At 37.4% G+C, this 17411-nt stretch overlaps 1 long non-coding RNA gene across 1 annotated transcript; it reads left to right on the top strand.

Moving 5' to 3' along the window:
- Positions 1-2380: 2380 nt before the first annotated feature.
- Positions 2381-4419, top strand: LOC140049366 (uncharacterized). The gene is made up of 3 exons (XR_011845238.1): positions 2381-2963; positions 3496-3706; positions 3812-4419. It is a non-coding gene; the product is annotated as an uncharacterized lncRNA (long non-coding RNA).
- The last annotated feature ends 12992 nt before the right edge of the window (positions 4420-17411 follow it).

The raw sequence follows: 17411 nt of genomic DNA, 5'->3' as shown, positions 1-17411 counted from the left end.
CTTTTTTATAAGAAAGGCTATTCTATTTAATAATGATTTATAATAAATTATTTTTGTAAAAAAAATCACTGTAGTAAACATGTTGTGAGGTAAAACTAACTATAAACGGGTATATTAAATACTTTATATAACATAAATGTTTTGAGATTGTGTAAATTCGGATTTAATTTAGTTTTCAATCTGTAGTTTAAGCTTATCAATCAATTAATCAATCAAATAATAATAATAATAATAAATAACATTTATAAAGCGCAAGAGACAAAGGTTTCAAAGCGCTGTGTTTTCCAAGATCAGTGCAAGTAGTAGCGTGCGATTATGCTTCTCTGAAGAGATGAGTTTTGAGTTTAGTTTTAAATGTGAAAACAGATTTTGATGAGCGTATTTCGAGTGGTAGAGTGTTCCAGAGTTTTGGGGCTGCGACAGCGAAAGCACGATCACCTTAAAACCGAGTTCTGGAACGGGGTCCAGGTTTTAGAAGAAGTCTGCTGGATGAACGAAGCGAAGAGTTGGTTGACGGAGTAATGATGTCACATATGTAGGCTGGAGCACATCCGTTGATGACCTTATATGTCAGCAACAGGATTTTAAAACGAATGCGCTGATCAACAGGCAACCAGTGTAAGTCACGTAAAACGGGAGAAATATGTTCATGTCGTTTAGTGCCAGTGATAAGTCTTGCGGCGGAATTTTGGATTCGTTGAAGAGGAGACAGATAAGAAGTTGGTAGGCCGTACAGAAGCGAGTTATTACAGTCCAGACGAGATGAAACAAAAGCATGAACAAGACGTTCAGTTGATGTTTTGTCAAGGTACTTACGAATCTGGCCGATCTGGTAAATTCCAAAGGAAGCACCACGGCAAACATTACGAATGTGTTCTTTTAAACCGAGGCTGTTGTCTAGTTGGACGCCTAGATTTCTGGCTGAGCTGGAGGTAGAGACACTAGTATCTCCGATATGGACCAAAGGAAATGATGATGCCTCACGGAACTTTGAATGAAAATGGATCATTTCAGTCTTGGAGTCGTTGAGCATGAGTTTATTTTGAATGGCCCATGACCGAACATCTGCAATGCATGATTCAAGGCTGTTAACAGATTCAGAGTGATGTGTAGGTTTCATGATTAAATATAGTTGAGTGTCATCTGCATAGATCATAGGACGAACTTCCGGGTGGGAATCAATGATGTTGCTGAGTGGTCCAGTGTATAAGATGAAATCGAGTGGACCTTTTACGGATCCCTGTGGTACACCCCAGGGTAGAGCGAACTCATCAGACATCGAATCACCCACAATGATTGCTTGTCTACGATTCTCAAAATATGAAATAAACCATTTCAATGCGGTTCCGCTTATGCCGTATCTTTTATCAGTGGTGGCGCCAGCGGGGGGGCTAAGGGGGCTCTAGCCCCCTCGTCGGGGAGCCTAGCCCCCCCGTCGGGGAACACGGGTACTTTTTGTCGGGGAATATAATATACAGTAAAAAGCGTTCGCGTTCACTTCGTAGCTAGCTTCAGCGCCTAGAAAACCGCGACGTTTGATTGACCGTGAGAGTACGTCAGAGTGATATTATGCATTCATTATTGCCAGCGATCTAACTTACTACTAAACAATAGTTAGTTCGCACTTGTCTGGCGGTATCCCTTTGTACGAATCGTTCAACGTTGGGTCGAGACGCGTGATATCAAGTTCCATCCAGGGACCAAAGTGTGTAATGTAGTTATTTTCCAGGCGAAGGTTACCGAAGGGAACACGGGTACTTTTTGTCGGGGAATATAATATACAGTAAAAAGCGTTCGCGTTTACTTCGTAGCTAGCTTCAGCGCCTAGAAAACCGCGACGTTTCATTGACTGTGAGAGTACGTCAGAGTGATATTATGCATTTTCTATGCATCCATTATTGCCAGCGATCTAACTTACTACTAAACAATAGCTAGGTTCGCACTTGTCTGGCGGTATCCCTTTGTACGAATCGTTCAACGTTGGGTCGAGACGCGTGATATCATGTTCCATCCAGGGACCAAAAATGTGTACTGTAGTTATTTTCCAGGCGAAGTTTACTGACGGTTACGTCGTGTACTGCGTCGACGTACGCTACACTACACACTTAAAACTAAAGGTGCAATAAAAGGTGCAAACCTATAAAAGGGTGCTAATTTGCGCCTTTTTCTCATAAAATGGTGCAGAGTTCATAAAAGGTTTATTTTTGCACCTTTTATATCGCAAAATGCAGACAAGTATAAAAAGGTGCAGAACTGCACCGCAAAGGCCCAAGTAGGCCATGGTGACTGTGTGACAAATAAGACCTATTAGATTAATGAACGCTTCTTGATATGTTTAACTTAGGGCTTCTAAAAGCTTAAAAGGTGATAATAAGGACAATTTTTTTAGAATGACATTATTGTGGTAAGTTAAAACAAAAATAAGAAAGATTAATAATAATATAGATAGGTTTGTGGGGACAGCTATCGGAATTCGAACAAATCTTTTTTTTACGGAACATTAGAAAGTCGCTGGCTTGTAACTGAAAATTAAAGTTTAATACCTTTAACATGATAAATTCAAAGGTTCAACTGGGCACCCTATAAGGTTTAACATCAGTTAAAAGGTGCATAATAGCACCTTTTTGTACAATTTTTGTACAATTTTCGTACCGTATGCGCACGCAAGATGTCTGTAAACAATTGTTAAAATATTGAATTTCAGAGGTTATTTACTCTGGTTTGCTTAAGTCTAGAATAAGTAAACTTTTCTTTCATATTTAACAATATTATTAGAATATCTAATATCATAATGTAGGCATCTGTTCTAAATTTATTTGAAACAGGAATTGAACAATAATTTTAAGCGCGTGCGGTTGTTAAACATGCAGTTTGAATTGAGGAGTTTGCGCCCAAAAAATCAGGCTATAAAATTAAACTAGGCCTAGCTCCCACACCTCTCCAGTGTAGGATAGCTGTTAAAAGTAAGTAACGAAGCTTTATATAGGCATGTAGTTTGGTTGTTTTTATTAGATTAATTATTGTATAGGCCTATAAGCCTAGGCTAGGCCTAAAACTTAAAAATGATAGCTAAATAAATAAATAAATATGGCTAGCTAGAGGCCTCCTACCTATCTAGGCGGCCTCTATTAGGCCTAGGCTAGGTTAAGCCTAAAGTAGGCAGTCTAGAGGCCTACTTAGCCTACAGTAGCCTTTCGGGTGGGGGATAGTCCTAGACCAGGCCTAGCCTACTTACCTGGGTCTAGCTAGTAGGTTAGGCATAAATAGGCTAGCTATGCCTAAAAGGTTACTAGGCCTAGGTAGGCCTAGACCTTAAACTTATTAAAAGCAGTCCTACCTAGGCCTAGCTAGCCGGCTAGGCCTATAATTAATAATAGGCCTAGCTAGGCAGGCCAGGGGCCTAGTTATTAATATTAGTTATTACAGTAGCTGGGTATTATTAGGCCTAGGCCTATATTAAATTCTTATACACATTATCATTATTTTTAATTATAGTTACAGCCTACATGATGTCATGGAGGGATAAAATAAGTTTAAAACATGAAAGAGCACCTCTGCTCTAATCAGCAGCAATAAAGATGTTCAGAAAAGGAGAAAGAAATGTGACCACATGTACTGTAATACTCTAGTATATAGGGCCTACTATACTACGAGCTGAGGAAAGGGAGAGGAACATACTTTAAAGTATGTAAAGCATGTGGTCAAGGTAATTTGACTTTAAAAATCAGAACAATGTCAATAATGTATTGTATGATGTTGTCATATTAATGATAATATATAATAGTTTCCCTTCCTATTTCATGCTTTTTAGGAAAGTACATAATCAGGTGAAAATGTTCGGAAAAGGTGAACCAGACATCAAGAACACTGTTTCAGATATATGGGGATAAGAAGAGAATACTGCCAAAGATGTCATCATTAGATAATTTTAACAATAGGCCTATTGTTGGTTTGAGAAGAGATGGCCACACTCTATTTAAGGTGCAGAGACTGGTAATTGCCATCCATTAATTCAGCAGTTGAATTGAATAATGTAATGTTTTAAAGTTGAATAAAATTATACAAAGCTTAATCAATATTTTTTGTATTTTAGTGATTTTTATTTGTGCACCTTTTTAACAGAAATTTGAATCTTAGAGGAGCATTATTGAACCTTTTATTAGGGTGTAAAGTTGCACCTTTATTTAGAGGTTGAATTTTGCTCCTTTGGGGAGCTGCTATTGTTGCATTTAGTTTGCACCTTTTAGGGTAGAAAATTACACCTTATATGGTGCAAATGTGAACTCCAAAGGAGCATTATAGCACCCTTTATCAGGGTTCAAAATTGCACCTTCCGTCAAAGGTGCAGTTGTGCACCTTAAAGGGAGCTGCTATTGTTGCATCGGTTTGCACCTTTTTAGGTAGAGATTTGCACCTTTTTTTTTTAGTGTGTACAGCAAAAACGAATTATGTTAATTGTTCGTATGTTCACCAATTTTTTAATTTACAAGCAACCTTCTCTACCGTGGGGCACCTAAAATAAATTTTTCATCCATTACTAAACAAAAAAACATGCCATTTTCGCTTAGCCAACATCTTATTATAGCTAAGTTATTACATTTTCAATGTCATGTATGTCATGAATTTCTCACCACTCGGAAGTCCAGATGGTGGTACGCACGCATACACTTGGGAGGAATAAATTTATTTCCCCGACTGAAAAAGGTCTACGCTTGCTTTTTTAAGCCTCTAGGCCTGATGTTTCCAAAGTATAAAATGCAATTTTTTGAAGACCTGCAGCTCTAGTTTTAAACAGTTTCTTAGCTCAGCCCCAATAATAAAGCTGGTCATATTTCGTACAAGTACAAGAAGTGCATTTTCCGGGACCTAACATCTCTATTTTTCAAACATTTCTTAGCTCAGTCACAACCATGATAGGGACTTATATATTTTGTTTCATGTTTTGAAGTATAATAAGTCCAATTTCCGGGACCTCCAACTCTATTTTTCTAAATTTTCTTTGAACTTTTATTTTTTAAATTGAAAAATGTGGATTGAAACAGTCATCGCGCATCGTTTTTTTGCACGCAGTATTTTATTTATGCATTATAAAATGTGGAAAAAATGGCTACCCTAAATCTGATTAAAATGACCTCAAATGACGCTAGAACGCGTTGCTTCCGGGGGCCCTTGGCGGCCCCCTGGCCCCCAGCCTAGTGATGCTCGCTTCGCTCGCATAGCCCCCTCGTCGGGGAATGTAGCCCCCGCGTCGGGAAGATCCTGGCGCCACCCCTGTCTTTTATGAAGACGTTGAAATAATAAATCATGATTGATAGTGTCAAATGCTGCGGAGTAGTCGAGTAGAATAAGTACCGCTTCATTACCTTTGTCTAAAGCAAGTAGTAGATCGTTTGTAACACGTAATAAAGCGGTTTCAGTTGAGTGGAAGCGGCGGTAGGCTGATTGGACTTTTGAAAACAGGAAATGTTCATCCATATATGCTTTTATCTGAGCAGTTGCAATTCTTTCCAAGACTTTAAAAAGGAAGGGAAGATTTGCTATTGGTCTATAATTTTGTAGGACGTTGGAGTCGAGATTTTGCTTTTTCAACAGTGGCATAACGAGGGACAATTTAAATGCAGATGGTACAGTACCTGATGACAGCGACATGTTGACGATTTTAGTGATATGCGGTAGTAGAGCGTCAATGCAGTTTTTTAGTAACCGTGTTGGAATTGGGTCAAGTCTACTGGACTTAGATGCGCTTTCAGCGATGACTTTGCGTACCGTATCTTCTGATATTTGCTCAAATTCAGCGAAACTACTATTACATGACTCGTCGACGTTGACAGTTATTAGTGGAGTGTTTATGGAGTTAAGTTTCTTGCAAATTTTCAGAATCTTTTCATTAAAGAAACAGCCAAACTGGTTTGCGAGATCCATTGAAGATGTGTGTTTTGGCAGAACAGGAGAAGAATCGACCGAGTACAGTTTACTTATGATGCGGAAAAGGTTCTTGTCATCCGCATTAGCGATTTCATTGCGATGATAATTGCATTTTGCTAGATCTAGCATATCTTTATATGCTTTGCATTCCAACTTGTAAATAATAATAATAATGAACCTTTTTCAAGTCCGTGGCCTACTGTGTATAGAACAAAAAACATAACATGCATATTCCGGGTATATAGTAGGAGCAATACTTTCTAAGGTTTGAGTGACCCACTCATACCCAAGTCAACAAAAATGATAATTTCCCACGAACCTCCGTCGTCGTACAACAGCCGTCAACAAACGTACGTACTAACTAATCTAACAATTCTTCATCAATATGCCTACGAGCTGGATGCTTCGCATTTTCCTATCTATCTATCTCCTACGATAATTGTTTTTAATGGATGAAAACCGGTTGAACAGCTCGAGTACAGCATCGTAATATTAAAGACAGGCCGATTTTCTTTAAAAAATACTATTTTGATAGATTTAATATTCGTTTATACAAATGTATTGATTTGCGATAAATGGAAGTACATTCCTAATTATTTGGTTTAACCATTGAGTATACCTCCATGGTTTAACACAAGTATGTACATTTATGGGAATAAACTTAAAACCTTAAGATATAGTATTGCAATACTACCATACAATACTGTGGTTGCCTTTTGAATCGCAAATTTCTTACTGTGAGTGTTGGTAGTATCTGTTAGATATATTATAAACATATAAACTGTATTACTGTGAGTGTTGGAGGCCCCACTGTTAGATTATAAACACATAATATACAAATAAACTATATTATTTATTGTTTCTCAACGTTTGTGCTAATTAATCATTACCAAAAATATAAACGTCGTAGTGGTGTATCGTCACAATATGTACTTTACTATTTCAATCGACTATGACAGTGACAGTTAACAAAGTATTAAATCGCAAATGTTTTACTGTATTTAGTGGTATATTATTTATAGGCCTATAAAACATGAAAACAATATTTCGTTGCTGAGTGGATAAAGAATATATTTTAAAATGGTTCCTCTTTATACCTTCCCTCAACGTTTATGTTATGAACAAAACACAAATTGGATTTGTTTAAATGAGTCCAAAAATAAAAAATGGGGTTTCTCTTTTGGAAGTAATTCCCAGGGTGCTATTAGTTGACTGCATAAATAATTGTGTCTATTTATTCAATCAATGACAATTATGTATTATAGTCGTGTGGTACACATTTGACATCGCCAGTTTTTTTACGCTGAAATTACTGTGTATTCGAGATATACGTCCATCTGTGGGCATGACCTAAATGGTACGCTCGCTTCGCTCATGTACCATCTAATATTATTTAATTTAATAATATTTATTTGCAAGCTAGAAATAGGGAAAATGCGAGCCCGTTGGTTGGGATCGGTTAAGCGTGATGCTGTTAGCCATCTTTGGTATCATTTTGTGTTGATAACAACGATGTTGACACCAGTCTACCACGATGAGGTAGCATCTCCGACTTCAGACTGGAAATTTTGTTTTTCTTTCCAAATTGGCCAAATTAGTGGAATAATATTTGAAAAGAACTGTAGGCTTACTTTGGTAATTTGAAATGTGATCATTTTACAGTAAGTAAAACAACATCAGATAATTATAAACAATAATTATATGCGATTATTAGTAGGCCTAATCTATAATCTCGAAAAGTAAAATTTACTATTCGTTAGTATAGTAAGATCTAATTAAATATGTTATCATTATACTACAGTATATGTCTACTCGCATGTCTATTATCAAGAGGTAGTAGGTTTTCTAGTGTACTGTACAGATAAAAGTGTGTTTCCAATTCAGGATTTAGTTGCCTTGCTTTTACGTAGCAAAAGATTTCAAATAAATGTTAAAACCTACACGTGGGTGTATACCATCCTTACAGGATACGCCTACTACTACCTAGTGAATATAACATGCCTTAATGTCTGCCAATGAATTTAGATCTATAAGAACTAAATATCCTTCTCATATTTATGTTCGTTATGTTGTTTTAAAATTCTTCCGTAGTTCAATTAGCCACTGATATTGCACCTTAACTAAACATGTAGACTTACTGTATCAAACTACTTACGCAATGGAAACTTTCTTGTGCAAATCCGATCAGCATCATAAAGTATTACATCATGTCTAGTAGAGTTATGTATGATCGTTGGTGTTATGACGGTACTACAGCTCTCTCTTTTCTACGCAGTGGCACTTTTCTTTGACGACTCCGATCAGCATAAAAAATGTCGTCAATTGATGGTAGCTCTTGTGTGTCGTGAATGTTAAAACACACTCGTTTAAATTTCCTAGTTGAGCTGCTATACAGGAGTGTTGGTAACATGATGGTACTGCAGCTTCTATTGGACCTCTTACGCAGTGACAACTTTCTCCTGCAACTCTGATCAGCATTATCAAGCATTTCATCAACTGACGGTAGGTCTGGCGTGTCACGAGTGCTGAAACATACCCGTTTGGATCTCCTGGTATGGCTAATAGAAGCTGTTGACTGCCTAACATTGTTTTCATTACAGAGTCTATCAATGTTTATACCTACTTCTTGGGTTTCCGACTTGCAGTTAGGAGATGCATACTTACCAGCTATACTTTCAGAATTAAACTTAGCAATGTCTTTAATACTACTCAGAAATGTACGTATGAACTTTCTGTTTGGTTTGGCACCAGCCACGGTACGGTTAGTTAGTCTTTAAACATTTCCTAGACTTCTGGATAGAGTGGATGGTTCTATCGTATCGTTTCTTGCAACGCGAAGCTCGAGAGAGTGGCGATAGAGATCTGTAATAAAAAGTAAGATGAACTATATTTGTAATTATTATATCTTTTTTTACATTCAAATTTTTACCATCATGAAGACTCTTAGCTGGTGAACGAGAGGATGCACATAAATTGGTATCACTTCCGTCGCTGTAGACAAAACTCGGCCTCTCCTCATGGATACCTAAAATAAACACAATTTTGAAAAATGGCATTTTGGTCTTTAAAAAAGTTACACATGAGAGACGAGATTAAATTAGGGCTTACAAACAAAACATCCTCAATTGCCATGATTGAAAAAGAAGTGTTGGCTGTTTATTGTTTTGATTTATTTAACGTTTTGCTTATATTATTATTTTGTAGCTCCATCATTGAGATCAAGCCACTGATACCCACAGCATTGTCATTATTATAAGTAATTTGCCTTTGGATTGATTATATATACACTATATACAGAGAAGAGTGAACGTTTTCACTCTTCCCTGGTTATACAGAAATACAGTTTACATTATAAGACTGTACTGTAACTTACTGTCAGAAAGTTGTGGAAAGTGGTCAATCTTAGAAGCTGCGCGGTACATCTTTAATGTTTCTTCAACAACATGACTTATAGATTCATTTTTCTACAATAAAATTTCTTTATATTTTTCCTGTTTTTTCTATTGTATTTTCTATGTATTGATAAATAACCTATAAATAAATTAACTAATAAGACATATTACAAAAAGTATAAGAAAGTATTGAAAAGAACACAAAAATGTACAGTGTATAACCTTATCTTAAACTGCTGTCCACATTTTGAAACAATCCTACTGTATGTCTACTGTACAATCTTTCTATAAAATGCAATGCTAAAAACCACTCACCTTCAGTGTAGTTGTTGAACTTCTCAGTTCATTAGTAATATTGATTTCCCGCCATGGCCGCTTGATTTTGATTGGACCTTTGTGGCTTATGACTGATGTTAATGACTTCAAGTTTCGCCATTTTCGCTTCTTTCTGTTGTCATTAATAGAATGGGACTTTCCGTCATCCGTTGAACGAACATTGCGGAATTCTCCAGAATCTATCACATGTCAATATATCATATGTTTAGTATTAATGTTTAGGATTAGTTATAACGTTGGCCAGGCTAATTAAAAATGTAATTCATAATTAGACGTGACTGAAACCCCAAACTTCGAATGAATAATCAATGACAATACAAACAATGCGAATTGGCCTAGGCCTAATATTAATATAATTAATGATACAAATTTTGAGTAATTTTGGTATGCATAATATATAGTAGGGTATAGGCCTATACAACACAAATTTGGGTGGGCGAGAATATGGCGGCTGTGGACGATGCCGATGGTGTATTTTATTTGGTGTGAGCGTAAGTTTGGTCTGTCAACACCCGAAAGGCCATTTTTGTGCCGCGGTACTTATGAACCGATTTTGGAAATCATATCAGCGGTGGTGGCTTAATAAGAAAAGTGTGTAATAAAATTTGCAATTTAAGATATTGTTCACTACCTTTTGAAGTAATTGTACCATTAAAGATGTTCTTGACCTTTTCCTTGTTACTTCCGATCATATTTCTTAGTATGATATTATAAATGTATCGGTATTATTCAAATAATTTACGAGCTTTTTTGAAAGGAGCTTCTGTGAGAAATATCAAACAGAAAATGGCGTCTGTTTATTCTACGCTCTACCATAGATATAGAATAAACGTCACAATAATACATTGTTTACGCGAGCGTAAGTGTGCCTTATTGCTATGGTAATGATATCTTATATACAATGCGCCTTTCCATAAAATCGCTACACGACAGAGCGTAGCGATTCTATGGAAACGCTAGAATTTATTGGGGATCAATTACGCGAGCGCTAAATATTCTTTGGAACGCGTATACGATTCATCGCCGACACAATCGGCAAAGTTGCCGATTTGACTGCAATGAATCGCGGGGAGCCTTCCCGATTGCGTCGGCGACAACTGCGCGTGTAGCGATTTTAATGGAAACGCTGTAGCGATTTTAATGGAAACCAGGCTTAATTTTCTTTATTTCAAGCATTTCAATAATTCACCGACCGAAAACGTCCAACAAGACAAAACATTCTTTTAAAATCTTTTTACTCGAGTCATTCCGAGAACCATCGTTACTAGTTAAGCCTGGTTTCTATTAAAATCGCTACAGCGTTTCCATTAAAATCGCTACACGCGCAGATGTCGCCGACGCAATCGGGAAGGCTCCCGATTCATCGCAGTCAAATCGGCAAAGTTCAACCATGTTCAACTTTGCCGATTTTGTCGGCGATGAATCGTATAAGCGTACCAAAGAATATTTAGCACTCGCGTACTAGATCCCCGATACACATTCTAGCGTTTCCATAGAATCGCTACGCTCTGTCGTGTAGCGATTTTATGGAAACCAGGCTTTACTTATAGGCCTAATCATGTTTCTATGATTAAGAATTATTTCTCTTTTTCAACATTTTTTGTTCTGCAAGGAATTCAAAATATAGGCATAAATTATATTTATGTAAAGTAAACAAAAAGAAACAGTCCTTGTTTGATAATGGGTTAAGCGTGATGCTGTTAGCCATCCTTGGTACCATTTTGTGTTGATGCCAATGATGTTGACACGTACCAGTCTACCACGATTAGGTAGCATCTCCGACTTCAGACTGGAAATGTTATTTTTTAAATTGGCCAAATTAATGATATAGAATTTGGAAAGAACTGTTATGCATACTTTTGCAATTTGAAATGTGATCATTTAATGATATTTAAACAAATTTTATTTTACAGAAAGTAAAAAACACTTACAATATGGTATTAAGCCTAGACTTTGTCGTAAATGTAAGACCAGGTATACTTTATCAACAGACCTATTATACTCTACTCGAATGTTTATTATACTTATATCACAAATAGACCGGCAGCCCAGAGACATTTGGTTAGATGAGCTAGGTACCAATATCTGACTATTTGAGTGTGTTGGGGGTCACTTGAAGTGAATGAAAATGGGAGTCTGTCGGGTACCCCCTGCTGCGTCTAGACCGGGGGGACTCCGAAACGTGCTAAAAAATCGGCACAGGTTAGATGAGAGAGATACCACCTAATTTTACCACCATGGGATGCCCATTGGCATCCTTATAACAGTATCACAAACGACAGACTTTTTCTCTGCTGCAAAAGGCCCGCCAGACCCCCCGAGGGAGGGCCTAAAATGGGGTTAGCATAGATGAGTGAGGTACCACTCAAAATCAATTCCAAACGAACAAGTTGTGTTCATACAATACTAAATGGATAACAACAGACTAATTGTCTGCTGCACCGCAAGTGCCAGACACCCTAAAGTTAGACTACAGGCCCCCCTTCCCCCAACTAACCCAGCTTAGATATTGTAGATACCACCAGCAACCAATGTTATATGATTTAGCACATGTAGGCAATACCAAATGACCTATAATTACAGACTATCTGAACACTGCCCTGGCCCTGGCAGACCCCTCTAAAGTTAGACTAGAGACCCCTCTTTCCCCAACTAGCCCAGCTTAGATATTGTAGATACCACCAGCAACCAATGTTATATGATTTAGCACATTGTAAGCAATCACCAAATGACCTATTACAAACTATCTGTACACTGCCTTGGCCCTGGCAGACCCCTCTAAAGTTCGACTAGAGACTCCATTCCCCCAACTGGCCTAGCTTAGATCTTGTAGATACCACCAGCAACCAATGTTATAATTATGATTTAGCACATTGTAAGCAATACCAAATGACCTATAACAGACTATCTGTACACTGCCTTGGCACTGGCAGACCCCTCTAAAGTTTCCCCATTTACCCCAAGTATATAGCTTACCTTAGATATTGTAGATACCACCAGCAGCAAAAAAAAAACCACCCAAAACAACATATTTAATTGAATAAAGTTTAACTTTAACCGAACTAACACAAAACAATTGAAAATATATCACATCAATGACGATAAAATGACCATTACCATTTTAAAGGGAAAAATAGTTTAAGAGTTTCACTTCAAACTTATATAAGCCAAATATAAACAAGTACGGATTCGAGTAAATTTAGCATTCCTGCGAAGAATTGTGAGGATCTGGAATTCCTTGCCTTTGAATGTCAAAGATACATTCGTCTGTAACTCTTGCACCTATTTTAAGAGAAAGCTTAGTAATCACCTTAATCAAATTCAGGATTGTAGTAACTTAATCCAAAGTGATTTGATTAATTAATAGTTGGTAATTTTAAATGCTGTATATTATAATCTTAATCCTCTATATATATTTATATATATAAATCCAAAGGCAAATAACTGAAAAAATGACAATGCTGTGGGTATCAGTGGCTGAATCTCAATGGAGATACAAAAAAAAAAGTGAAAAGCTAAATCAAAAGGATAAAGTAAAACAGCCAGAAACGTTAGCAGAGCTTTCGGGCAACACTAGCCCTTCATCATTGCAAGTGAAGGATAAGAGCTGGCAAGTGCTGCCTGGGTGGACAGGAATAAAAGAAATACAACAAAAGGAGACAGGGTGGAGTCTGAATAAGAGTAGAAAACAAAGAAGGTAGCTTGGTAGAGATACAGTATAAACAATTTTGGAATGAAACTAAACATGGCCAACAGCCATAAGTCGCGTGCTAAAACGCATAGTGATACCGGACCGACAGACAGACCGACAGACCGACCGACCGCCGACATAGTGAACTATAGAGTCGCGTCCACGCGACTAAAAACAGCTTAAATGGTGGTTAATAGTGAAACTTAAATTTAGGTAGACAATGGAATAATTTTACCAACCTGGGAGTATGTTTCTAATGTTAAGTACAAAAGGTTTTGTGGGTTTAAGTTGTAATTCCCAGTGGTTTTCCTTGTCTTTGCAAGTTTTGTCGCTCCATTTGACACATGGAATATTGCAATAACTCTGAAATTTGTGACCAGATGAATTAAAATGTTCGGCTACAGGTTGAACAAGCTTTAATGTGTTGATAGCTGATCTGTGTTGTGTCATTCTCATACGGAGAGTGTTTTTTGTTTCTCCGACGTACTGTTTGCCACAAATATTGAGATAAATGACGTTTTTGGTTAGACAATTAATTGATTGTCTTATCCGAAAAATGCGGCCAGTTTGGTTACTCCTAAATTTTTCAGTAGAATCAACCAATGAACAAGTTTTGCAAGATTTGCCGCAAAGGTGACTGCCCAAATTTTGACTGTCATGAGAGTTAATTTCACTCTTACATTTGGATCTGACTAATATATCACGAAGGTTGGGAGGTCTACGAAATGCAATAATGGGTGGTTCCGGAAAAACAGTCCTGAGACGTTCTGTGGACTGTAGAATGGGCATATGTTTCTCAATAAATTAATAGCCCCGTAATGGAGGCAACCTAGGTTGATAGGTTTGTAATTTCTACTCCGGAGATGTCCGGTTAGTTCTTCGGTACGATTCTGAAAATCTAAATCTGAAGAACAGATACGTCTGATAGGTAATGCTTTACTGTTCGGTATGTTTTTAGTACAATGTTGGGGATGACAACTGCTAGGGAGCAGGTACATATTTTTATCAGTGGATTTACGGAATAGGTCAGTTTTGAGAGTACCATTTTCTATGGTCACTATAGTGTCCACAAAATCAACGCTACTAGTGGATTTGGTAACTGTAAATCTTAGGATCGATGGAGTGTTTTTTTTTACCATCACAGAAACAGATTTTGCCACCTTATCCGCAATTTCCGGGGTGGGTTCCGTTGTGAGTTTACGATATATAATGAAGCTGTCTTAAGGATTCCTCTTAATAAAATTTGATGTCCATAGCAACAGTGGCAGAACCTTTATCAGCGGGTTTAATGATGATATCATTACGCTGACGCAATTTGGCAATGGCCTGCCTCTCTTGTTTTGAGATTGTCACGTTTATCTGGACTCGGGGCGTAGTTTTGTACATCCTCCTCAATAGCCTGGATAAATGTTTCTAAAGCTGGACAACGATTTTTAGGTGGATTCCAGGAACTTTTTGGTTTAAACTTGTTAACGTTGCCTTCGTTTTGCGTGGTGCTGCTGTCTGAATCAGCAAAATATTCACGTAATCGTAATCTTCTAGAAAAAGACTCTATATCCAAAGATAGTTGTTGTCCGCCGACCTGCCTTGGTTTTGGGCAGAATTTAAGTCCTCGGGAAGGAAGTTTTTTCTCTCCTTCGGAAAGTCGACAATTAATTTCAACAACTGAATCAGAGGTGTTGCTCTGATTCTTGTTATATGTCCCAACGAACCTTCTGCAGGGTTTCCTAAAAGCCCTGAAGTCATCCGAAGGTAGAGTCATTTGTGTTGAAATGACCAAGTCTGCATGGTAGACCAAATTTGTGATGTTCCCTTCGGGCCATTACCGTTGATTGTTTACGGCAGTCATTGGCGATAATCCTGAATTTGTTTTGAAACTAGGATCGATGCAGGAAGTTCTCTTTTCAACTTCTTAGTTCTAGAGTGAATTTCAACGTCAAACTCAGTGAGGATTTTGCGGCAATTGTCAATTTGGATCTCATTGAGATCTCTAATTTTGTTCAAATACCTTTTTTAATAGATACAGTACTACATATCTACATAAATAAAGTACATAAAAAAAAATTATATATATTTATAATTTTTTTTTTTATATTTTTTTCGATCGAGATACGGTATTGTTCAGTCTATCTGAAGATCGTTTAACGTGAAACACCGTGTAATAGACGTCCGTGTTCCATCTACTTTATAAAAATATATATTCGCTCTTGATTCCAATTGAGCACGTTTGCAGCCTCAACGCATCTATATAAGACTTGCACTGATGAAGGGCTAGTGTTGCGCGAAAGCTCTGCTAACTTTTCTGGCGTTTTACTTTATCGTTTTGATTTAGCTTTTCGCTTTTTTTTGTATCTCCATTGAGATCCAGCCACTGATACCCACAGCATTGTCATTTTTTCAGTAATTTGCCTTTGGATTTATAAATATATATATATACATATGAATACAGGATTAAGATTATAATATACAGCATTTAAAATTACCCACTATTAATTAATCAAATCACTTAAGATTAAGTTACTACAATCCTGAATTTGATTAGGGTGATTACTAAGCTTTCTCTCAAAATATGTCCAAGAGTTACAGACGGATGTATCTTTGACATCCAAAGGAAAGGAATTCTAAATTTACCCGAATCCATACTTGTTATATATATTTGGCTTATAATATATAAGTTTTAATTGAAACTCTTAAACTATTTTCCCCTTTAGAATGGTAATGGTCATTTTATCGTCATTGATGTGATATATTTTCAATTGTTTTGTGTTAGTTCGATTAAAGTTAAACTTTATTCAATTAAACATGTTGTTTTGGGTGGTTATTTTTTTGCTGCTGGTGGTATCTACAATATCTAAGGTAGGCTATATACTTGGGGTAAATGGGGGAACTTTAGAGGGGTCTGCCAGTGCCAAGGCAGTGTACAGATAGTCTGTTATAGGTCATTTTGTATTGCTTACAATGTGCTAAATCATAATTATAACATTGGTTGCTGGTGGTATCAACAATATCTAAGCTAGGCCAGTTGGGGGAATGGAGTCTCTAGTCGAACTTTAGAGGGGTCTGCCAGGGTCAAGGCAGTGTACAGATAGTTTGTAATAGGTCATTTGGTGATTGCTTACAATGTGCTAAATCATATAACATTGGTTGCTGGTGGTATCTACAATATCTAAGCTGGGCTAGTTGGGGAAAGAGGGTCTCTAGTCTAACTTTAGAGGGGTCTGCCAGGGCCAGGGCAGTGTTCAGATAGTCTGTAATAGGTCATTTGGTATTGCTTACAATGTGCTAAATCATATAACATTGGTTGCTGGTGGTATCTACAATATCTAAGCTGGGTTAGTTGGGGGAAGGGGGGCCTCTAGTCTAACTTTAGGGTGTCTGGCACTTGCGGTGCAGCAGACAATTAGTCTGTTGTTATCCATTTAGTGTTGTATGAACACAACTTGTTCGTTTGGAATTGATTTTGAGTGGTACCTCACTCATCTATGCTAACCCCATTTTAGGCCCTCCCCCGGGGGGTCTGGCGGGCCTTTTGCAGCAGAGAAAAAGTCTGTCGTTTGTGATACTGTTATAAGGATGCCAATGGGCATCCCATGGTGGTAAAATTAGGTGGTATCTCTCTCATCTAACCTGTGCCGATTTTTTAGCACGTTTCGGGGTCCCCCCGGTCTAGACGCAGCAGGGGGTACCCGACAGACTCCCATTTTCATTCACTTCAAGTGACCCCCAACACACTCAAATAGTCAGATATTGGTACCTAGCTCATCTAACCAAATGTCTCTGGGCTGCCGGTCTAAAACAATGATTTGCAAACATTCATCGAATGCAATATAAATGTGTGTGTAAATTGAAATACAGCTGAATAAAACAAAATATTTATATTTTTATCTGTGTGGTATTGTTTGAGAAATGACTATCAACAACTATCAATGAATCTATAATACTGTACTCTGTACCTCGAAAAAAGGAAATGACAGAGAGGGAGGCATTGATACAAATATTTTATCGCCCTCTATTGTTTTGAAAATGTATGAAGTTTTGTTGAGTGACCTTTTTTGGGTCAATTCAAG

Source organism: Antedon mediterranea, chromosome 5 (genome assembly GCF_964355755.1).
Source record: "Antedon mediterranea chromosome 5, ecAntMedi1.1, whole genome shotgun sequence".
Classification (NCBI taxonomy): domain Eukaryota; kingdom Metazoa; phylum Echinodermata; class Crinoidea; order Comatulida; family Antedonidae; genus Antedon; species Antedon mediterranea.
The sequence above is the reverse complement of the archived record's forward strand: the minus strand, read 5'-3'. Positions and strand labels throughout refer to the sequence as shown.